At 54.7% G+C, this 9,658-nt stretch overlaps 1 long non-coding RNA gene across 1 annotated transcript; it reads left to right on the top strand.

Moving 5' to 3' along the window:
* The first annotated feature begins 212 nt into the window (after positions 1 to 212).
* LOC132535924 (uncharacterized) lies at positions 213 to 3,013 on the top strand. Its single transcript, XR_009547633.1, has 3 exons — positions 213 to 1,330; positions 2,109 to 2,194; positions 2,804 to 3,013. It is a non-coding gene; the product is annotated as an uncharacterized LOC132535924 (long non-coding RNA).
* Positions 3,014 to 9,658: the final 6,645 nt, after the last annotated feature.

Below are 9,658 nucleotides of genomic sequence, written 5' to 3'. Positions count from 1 at the left end.
AAGTCAAGAGCTGAAGGGTGTCTCCCACGTAGCTTCATCAATGTGTGGAGTGTGGATAGCCAAAAGACATGAATTTGCAAAAAAAGTAAACTAGGACTTTTGAGTTAAAATATTTTAAGTTGTGTGCCTTTGAGTCTTTACCAGGACTCCCACGGCACATCTGTGCCCCTCAGCTAAGCGGGGCAATTCACCCACAGAGACTAACCTTACCATGCGCCATCCTGTGTGGTTCAGGTCTGCAGCGTGCTGTTGTGACCACTTCACTCGGGTGACTGGCTCTCCGCCGTAGCATGAGCTCCCGTCTCTATCACCCCACTTAAACGTCATTTCTTTTTGTGGCGGGAGCAGTCAGGTTTCCACCTCCTGGTGACCTCCCAGTTTACAACTCCAACTCGGGCAGTCTTGCTGACTGTCACTCTGCTGCGCCTGCTACCCCCGAACTCATTCTCTGCCAGTTCCCCCCATGTACCGGGAAACGGTGTCTCCCTGATCCCTCTGGGACTGTCACTTTAGCAAAGAGCTGCTCATGTCAGCACTGGGACCCACTGAGCTGCCAGGCCCGGTGTGTGTCCTAGACCTCCATGCCCCCGGTCCCTGCTCCGACTCCCCTTGTCACTGCATTCATTCCAAGCTCTAGTTTACAGTCTGGCTGTGCTAAGTTCCTGGTGCAGTGCTGTACCCATCCCACCCCCCTGCCCAGTCCCTGCTTTCTCACTTAACATAGTGCCTTTGAAGGCAGTCCGTGTTGTGGAAAAGGAGGGCTTCTTCCTTCCTCAAGGTCAGTTGCTGCCCTGTGGTGTGTGTGTGTGTGTGTGTGTGTGTGTATGCCTTCTGCACCCCCTCTCCTTTTTTCCTTTCCCCCCTGCCCCCACAGATGGGGCATGTGCTTTCAATCGGTCCTGACCTGTGGGAAGGGCACTGCAGCTCCTGGGCCTGCTCCATCCTGTGTAACTTTCTCTGCAGACACGGGGTTGCTGGTACACACTGTGTTTCTGAACTTAGAAGCTGCAGCCTCGGAGTCTCTTTGTGCGCAGAGACTTGTTACAGTGATGTGTCCCTAGGAGTCAGGCACTGGAGATCCCCAAGTCGCACTTTGCTGAGGTCACTCCCACTGTCTGCCTGGTAGGTGGACAAGAAGCACCACTGTCTCTGCCCACTTGTCCTCCACCTCCCACAGGACAGGGACTGTGGCCCTAGCACCCAGCACACTGAAAGCACTGGCAGCAGGTTCTGGAACCCTGGAGGGAAGGAAAGAGTGGAATCTGGAGGGAGTGGGACCAGAGCAAGGCCTGAGACTTGTCTGGGGCAGTGCAGAGACTAGGCGTCCAAGGTGAGTCAGCCCACACCAGAGTCCCTCACACTCCCCGCCTCTCTCTCTCCAGGGAGCTGGTCCTGACGGGTCACAGCTGGTTGTAAACACAAGCGCCAGAATGAGGATACCTTGTGTTGCAACCTGCCTCTGCCCTGTGCCCTGTGCCCTGTCCCCTGGGCTCTGTGCCCTGTGTCCTCCTGCCCTGTGCCCAGTTCCCTGGGCTCTGCGCCCTGTGTCCTCTGCTTTGTGCCCAGGGCTCTGGCACCTATAGGCTGGTGGATCACCACTTGGGGCTCCTCTGTTTGTTGTGGTCCAGTTTCCCTTTGAAGGGATATCAGTGGGGAAACAAGTGTTGAGGGAGTCCTGTGGGTGACTGGTGATGATCAGTGGCTTGGAGAGATGGAGTAGAAGAGGCCAGTCCGGGGGCTCGACACAGTAGGCACTTCATCGTTCCTGCCCTTACTGCTGCTGGCCCTGGGCCTCTGAGGAGGTCAGGACACCCCAGGCCTCTGTCCTCGTAGAGCCCTCCTCTGGCTGTGGGAAAGGGGAAGTCGATTCCATCCAGTGTCATTCCCAAGGACTCCAGTGGAGTAGAGTCAAAACAGTGTTGGAGTTGGGGGCAGTGTGTGAGGAAGGCCCAAGACCCAGTGTGAAGCAGCACCTTCCCCGGTTCCCCAAGAGGTCTGCTCACAGATCACTGAAGCTGGCCAGACCCATCTATCCCTCTAACCAGGCCATTCACCTGACCACCTTGCCTGTAACCAGGCTCTTGACCATCTCTGCATTCCCTTTGCAGCACGGGCCTTCCCGAAGCTTCTCTGCAAACACGGCAAGACAGAAGGCTATCTGCAGAAGGGACATGGATGACGTCAGATATTCCAGGTGTGCACCTGCCGCCCAGATCTGAGCCTCATTTCTGGGGATTCCTGCAACTTTTGAATCGATCCCCAATGAAGCACAAGAAGGCTCATGAATCACCCCATTTGTAGTGGTCCTCGGTACATAAGGCAGGGGCCAGGGGGCAGGTGAATCGCCTTTCCACTGCTGGGGGGATAGTGGAGCAGGGGGACAGGAAGAGACTGGGTGCTGGGGGCAGAGGGGGCCTCACTGAGGCATGAAACCCCAACCCACCCGCCGACAGGCGCTTCCAGCCTGACTATCTACAGGCGGAAATGGAGTGCGGCCATGTCACCAGAAAGTTCCCGTCCCTTTCTCAAAGAAATGGTGACTGCCCCATGCTGTCGCTTTGGGATTGCACACACACTGTCCGTCTGCCCCTTTGGGGAGAAGGGTTGGTGATGTTAGCACCAGCTCGCCCTGCTCCTTCCTTGGTCAAGGACTGAAGCTTCTCCAAAGTGCCCTGCTCTGTGTGTCTCCTGTTGCCCTGGCACTAGACTGAGCAGTTGGCAACAGACCCCTCCCTTGGGGAGTTTCAGAGGCTCAAGGTGAGGTGCCAGCCCCCATCCCCTCTCACTCTCTCTGTGCCTTCAGGTTGGAAGCGTGGGCCCGTGAGGAGGTTCTCTCACAGAGGAGCCATCACCCACGAGGAGGCTGAGACAGAGGGGCTGCTCCAAGCAAGGGAGAAGCCATGGCAGAGTAGGGGAGTCTGCTCCCTGACAGGATCCTGGAGCAAAGCCTCAGCCCACAGATCTCCGAGGAGAAAGCAAGGCTGCTGTCCTCAAGATTGCTCCCTGCTGAGGGGAGGGGCACTCACCACACAGAGCACAGGTGCCAGAGCCCAGATGGTGTCCTGGGCCAGGGAGACTGTGCGGGAGATTCAGAGGACAAGGCCCCTGAGGTGCGGGTTCAATCCCTAGCATCCCCATAAGTCACAGCTGAGTGGCATTCAGAATTCTCCCAAACACAAGTCGAGTCAGTCTTTCAGAAAGAAAGAACCCTCCCTTCTGAGGCCTGTGAGGCTGGTCCACCCTTGCTCACAGGACTGGGCTTCCAGGCCCCAGTTTTGTCCAGAAACAAAGGTCAGACAGATGCTATGAGCGGGGCGCTGGCTTGTGGGCTCTATGGTCGACACAGCCGCTGGTTGGCTGGTGATGCCTGGAGTTCCTGACCTCTCTTGAGGGAGGTGGGGGGCACAGTGCCAGCAGCCTCAAGACCAAGAGGGGTTCACACACCCCCACACCCAGTCCCAAGGACATGGCCAAAGACAGAGTAGGGGAGCGATCTCCTGCCTCCCTAGGGCAGCTGATCTGTGGACGGAGGTGCCCTCGGCTGTCCCTCCTTCAGCCTGAAGAGGAGAGGGCGCCCGTCACACAGCCTGTGATCCCAAGCCATCGTGGCCATCATGGCGGCAGCACAGGCAAGTGTGCTCCAACAGAGTTGAGGGACTCTCCTTATGGGCATGGTCCTGGCATGAATAGTTTAAGCTGGGTGCTGCTCAGCTGAGCTGATGCCGCTGCCTTAGCCGGAGTCTGGGTCCTCACAGCCAGGCCGGAAAGTCTTTCATGTAACCACATGCTATCTCCCCAGCTCTGAGGCTGGGATCCAAACTGGGGTCTTCTGCTCCTTCATGGAGCCACAACGCCAGCCTTTACTCACACTGTGGGTTCCTAGGATGGACTCTGCAGAAGAGAAGGCAAGCTTTGTACTGTCACACCGAGCACAAAGTGGAGAGCAGTCCCCTCTGGCTCAGCAGCAGCACGAAATAGAAGGTTTCTGCCGGCACTCTCGTGAGGTGGGGTCCAGCTGGAAGGCAAACCTGACCGGCTATCTCTCGCTCGTTCAAGGGACGATGCGAAGACAGACAAGAGACACTGGGGAGAATGGAGGAACTCTCATTTAATGGCAGAAAAACGTGGACTTAAATAGGAATTCAGACAAAGAACATATTTCAAACATGTCAGAAATTACAGGTTTCTTAAAGGTCAGCTTGCCCCTATGGTAGGGGGCCGGTATGACAGGAATTGATGAGATACAAGACAGTTATTCTCCATGACGCAAGCAACTTAATTATCCAAAGGTGTTTGAGAGAAGCATAGGTGTTAAACCAGTAGGGTGAGACAGAGAGAAGATGGATATCAGAGGCCATATAGTTTGGAATTTCCCTTGTCTGGGGTCTGAGGTGTATGATGGAGTGTGTGATAAGGTGTGTTCTCCTCTGTGATCAGGGGGTGAGGTGAACTTTGAGTAAATGAACCTTAAGGTAGGCAGCCATGTGGCCTGCAGTTAATGGAGAGAGGTAGTGAGGTTTCTGTGGGCTTGAGAGTCAAGAAGGGAAGAACTAAGTCTGAGAGAGGGTTTTTCCCCTTTGCTCACCTTGGCAAGAGAGACTCACAAGGGGGTATCTTCTCAGACCTCCATCCAAGGATGGGGGGAGTTCTCCCTAAGATCTATCAAGCTTACACATATCCCAACAGGTTCCAGCTGTCTCTGTGAGCTATGAAGGTGCGGGCATAACAGCCTGTTGAGACAGGCACAACGCTGGGAGGGATCTGATCATTCCTCTTTGAGCCAGCGTGATGTTGGAAACCCGGGGCAAGGGCTCGTTCCTGCCTCCGGAATTTTCCCAGCAGCACAGCTAGAGACACTTCTTTTATCCAGGTGCTTCACATAGAGATGAAGCTCTCTGCAAAGTTCCCTGACGGCGCTTCTGGAGTCTGTTTTCTCTAAAGGTATTTCTGCCATGGAATTGTTTCACCAGCCTCTTTTGCACAGGAACTTCTGGCCCCACTGACATTGCCCTGCCCCCATGCGGTATCAGAGGCAGCCCCCTACTGGTGCCATTCGTTCTGGATCAGTCCTTGGCCTCTGTTCTTTCCCTCTTAGGTGGCAGTGACAGAGAGCAAAGATCTGTAGTGTATGATTGGTCTTGTAGCGTGCCCCACCACTCTCCCCAGTGCCCAGCTGCTGGGGTGCCCCTTCCCTACTCCTCACAAAAGCATCAGGCTGGTACTCAGTCCTCTGACAGGAGAGAGCACGGCTCCCTCCAAGCCCACCAATTTCTAGCTCATAACAGGCCACGCCCATCGCCTACCAGGAAGAAAACCAGAGTGGACAAGGGACCAAGAGGGAATGATCCCCCAGTGGGCACTGTCACCAGCCAGGACCTCCCCAAGCAGGACAGCCCAGCTGGGGATGAACCACTTGCACAGGGCTTCCCAGGCCTCAGGGTACCAGGACCTGACTCCCCGCTGTCCACACCCAGTAGTCTCACCTGGCCTGAGCTCCCACCTCTGGTTGCCTCTTTGCCTGCAGAGGGTGAGGGAGCTGCTATCCCAGCCCAGACTGTACAGGCCCTGTCTCCCCAAGGAGCTTTGCCTCCCACAGGAGCCCAGCGGTGAGCTGAGCCAGAGGACACCAATCCTCTCAGTCTCCTCACAGGGCGAGTTTTCAGGGCCTCTCCCCATCACCCCCTTTAGATCCTTCATGGCCCCCACATACACAGACACCAGAGGAGAAAAGTCCAAGGTGACCTGGAGTCCTGGCCCCATGCCCTGCTCAGCACTAACCGGATCACACAGCTTTTAAGGAGCGTCTGCATTTGGAAGGAAAAGACAGGAAGAAAGAAACGTGGAGCTTCAGACACATTGTAGAAACAAATTTTGCAGGAGGCCGGGAGGTGGCTCACCTGAATAAACACACAGTACTGTGGGCAATGACCCTCCCAAGGATCTGGGTTTGAGCCCCCACTCTTACCTGCAGAGGGGACTCTTCACAAGCAGTGAAGAAGGTCTGCAAGTGTCTATCTTTCTCTCTCTCTATCTCCCCTACCTCTCTCAATTTCTCTTTGTCCTATCGAACAATGAAAAAAATAATTTAGAAGAGTTTATTTCTTTTTTAAAAATATTTTTGACAGAGACAAAGAAACAGAGAGAGAGGAAGGGAAGGTCGAGAGGGGTATATATATGGAAAGAGAGAGAGAAAGAGAGAGACCGAGAGAGAGAGAGACTGAAACTGCCTGTGGGGACCCAGGGGCTTGAAGATTACAGTTGTGCACTGTAACGTGCATGCTCAACATGGTGTGCCACCACCTCGACCTTATTTCCACAAAACACAAACGTGCAGACCCCAGTCTGCGTGTGAAGGCTGACACTGCCCTCCAGGTTCAAAGAAAGAAAGTGTGTCTCCTGCTTCTAGTGAGACAGGTCACTGGACAAAGCATCATTCTTGGGGCTGCTAGTCTAGAATCACCTGCAGTCTAGAATCAGCACTGTAGGGGTCAGGTGGGGGAGTACTCAGAAGAGGACATATGTTACCATTGCAAGGACCTGGGTTCAAGTCCCTGTTGCCCACCTGCGGGGGAAATGCTTCCCTAGAAGTGCAGCAGTGCTGCAGGTGTCTCTCCTCTCTATTCTTTCTCCCTCTCTGCCCCATCTCCTGGTCTGTGAAATAGAAAAGGAAAGACGGGGCCTGGAATATCAACCAGGAATGGTGGTGGAGTTGTGCAGGCACAGAGTTCCCATGAACACCCTGGCTGCAGGTGTATCTGTAAAGAATCACAATAAGCTGCAGCGGGTCAGCAGGTGCATCTGGAAGCCCACCTGTGGCCCTGTAGCCTGAGGCTCTGATCAAGCTTGGAGCTCTGCTTGGCTCCCAGAAGCCTCCTTCTTTGCACCCAGCATGCATGCTTCTCCACCAGCCACAGGGGGGCAGTCTGGCCCTACAGTCCATGCCCTGCCCAGATGTCCCACAGCAGAAAGCCACCCACTGTCCAGCTCTGCTCCTGCTTTACAGTGACCCTGAGCTCACGCCCACTTGGCGTTCAGGCCCAGGTAGAGCCCCTGCCCCTCTGCTCCAGGGTGCTGACTCCGGGCTCCAACCTGTTTGCACTGCCTCTGAGACTGCACATTGCCTTTCCCCAGTCCCTGACCTTGGACCACCTCCCCAGCCCTCAGGAGGCCACTGAGTGCCCCCACATACCCACCCAGGGAGGAGCAGGGGGGCCTGAGAGGGCAGTGCTTCAGGGCCTGCCCTGGCTGCCTGGAGCCTCCCCAGTGTTGGTATGCTTCTAGCTCTGCTTCTGGGATCTAGTTCTGCTTCTGTCACATTGCTTGACATTGTGGTCTATTTACACGGTCTTTTCTGTTACATTGGTTTGGTCTCACTCCATCTGCCTCCGGGAGATTTGGTTTAGCCCTTGCTAGTTTCACGCTTCTCCCTTGTCCCCACCCCCTAGCCTACGTACTTCCTGAGTTCCTCTCTGCCGCTGGAGGAGAAAGATGGAGGAGCACATGGTGTGGTGACTAGGTTGTTTGCCTGCTCGTGAATAAAGATTAAACTGCGTTCTCAGCTCAGCCGTGTGTTTCTGGTCATCTGTTACTCGCCCGTGAAGCCAGCCCGGAGAAAATGACACCCTGGACCCAGCACCCATCTGCCTCAACTCAATCATCAGGCCTCTACGTCTGGGTACAGACAGAGAGACAGCTGGCCAGGACTGCCCAGGGCTCCTGTCTGCACACCTGCTTGTGAGAAGCACTTGGCGTCCCTGCACTGGCTGGGCTCCCCACCCGTCCCTGCTGCAGGGCTCTGGTGCCAACTGCTGCCACCTTAGGCCGGCTTCCACCTCTGCATCTGGCCTGCTGGAGCTGACGTCCTCTGTCTCTTCTGCAGAGAGGCCCCCAGGCCCACCCTTGCTCATCCTTCCCCTTGTCCCACCAGCCCTCTCTCAGAAGCCTCCCTCAGGCACACCATGCCAGCCTCACTCTCCCTGGTCACCGCAGAGTTCCTCTGCAGCAACTCACAACTCCCACCTCTTCCCAGATCAGGGGTCTCCCTCAGAACTAGTTGACCACACACAGAAAGCACCAGCTATTTCACCTATAGAAGAACAGGTTCACGCAGAAAGTGACAGAAGGGCCCTTTGGAAGTACAGCCTTACAGTGAAGTGCAGGTGCACTTCCCTAGAACAAAACCCAGCACCCCCTTCTCTAGCTTGATGCCTGTGAGGGTGTGGGAGGGGCTGGGGGAAGCAGCTGGCTGCTGGGGGGGGGGGAGTGGGGGTCTGTGATGCTGAGCAAAGAGGGACTGGCTTGCTTCTGCAGGAGCTAGGAAGCAGCATCTCACTTCCTGTCAGTGATTCAGGGCATGCTGGGTATCGTAGTTTTATGGTGGTGCATATGTGGGAATGCTCTTCTTGCCTCATGACAAGTTATTCTATGGGCCAATTAGAAGAACCCAAGGAAACATGGGAGAGTTGTGTGTGTTTGAGGCCGGCACAGAGGCTTGATGAGGGTGAGTGCAGCGCACACGCACACCAACACACACACACACACACACACTCACTCACTAGCACCCACAGTGATGGAAGGTCTCCATGGAAAAGAAGCAGCATTTTCCTGGTCCTGCAGAGCCACAGGTGACCCTGAGAATGGCACCTAAAGATCTTTGTTCCATTACTATTAATTTAGTAACATGTCAGGGAAGACGCAGCAAGAATTCCACAGGAGACATCAAACACAAGTGGGAGGTAATCTTGCTGGGTGCCCTGGCTTGGCAGGGGAAGGCAAGCACCCAGGAGCCCACACTTGCCCATTATCCAAGCTTCAGGTAGCCTTTCTTTATTCTCAGTGAGAAACAGAGAAGACAAGCACCACAACATCCAGTGCTCTTATGCTCCCATGTGGTGCCCGGAACTGAATCAGCCAAGCGGAAGCACACACTCTACCAGGTAAATCACCGGGCTGGTTCTGCTGCTGACAGCCAGATAGCATTTAGTGCAGTTTTCTGACTTGTCTTTCCAAAAGCTGCAGAGCTGAATGTGTGTGTGTGCGTGCGTGCGTGCGTGTGTGTGTGTGTGTGTGTGTGTGTGTGTGTGTGTGTGTCTGTCCTCACACAAGTATCCTGCAATGGATTTTTCATAGAGAGAGTTACCAAGAGTCAGAGAGAGGGAGAGACACCACGTGCCTGTGCTCCCCTAGGCATCCTGGCATCTCCCATCTGAAGTTCACTTTCCAAGTTGGGTCTTGCCCTTCCTGGCCCCAGGCCTTGAGAAATCTCTTTTCTGTGTTCTCGTCACTGAGGCCTCAGGTCTTCATGATTCCACTGCTTCTGGCAGCCATATCTTCTTTCCTTTCAACCTCAGACAGAAATAGAATGAAAGGGGAGAGAGGGGAACACAGAGAGTGGGAGACCCCAGAGCAGCACTCTGACTTCCTGCTGGTGCCATGCAGAGTCCTGCTGGGGTACTGGGGGCCTGGACCCGGGTCTGCTCCATGGCAGCAAGATGTTCTCCTGATGGAGGAACCTTGTCTTGCCCCTAAGAACCTTTCTGTTCTTTCTTTCTCTCTTTCTCTTTCTTTCTTTCTTTCTTTCTTTCTTTCTTTCTTTCTTTCTTTCTTTCTTTCTTTCTTTCTTTCTTTCTTTCGCCTCCATGGTTATCAGTGGGGCTCG

Source organism: Erinaceus europaeus, chromosome X (assembly GCF_950295315.1).
Source record: "Erinaceus europaeus chromosome X, mEriEur2.1, whole genome shotgun sequence".
Taxonomy (NCBI): domain Eukaryota; kingdom Metazoa; phylum Chordata; class Mammalia; order Eulipotyphla; family Erinaceidae; genus Erinaceus; species Erinaceus europaeus.
Note: the sequence above shows the minus strand (reverse complement) of the source record. Positions and strands in the feature narration are given on the sequence as shown.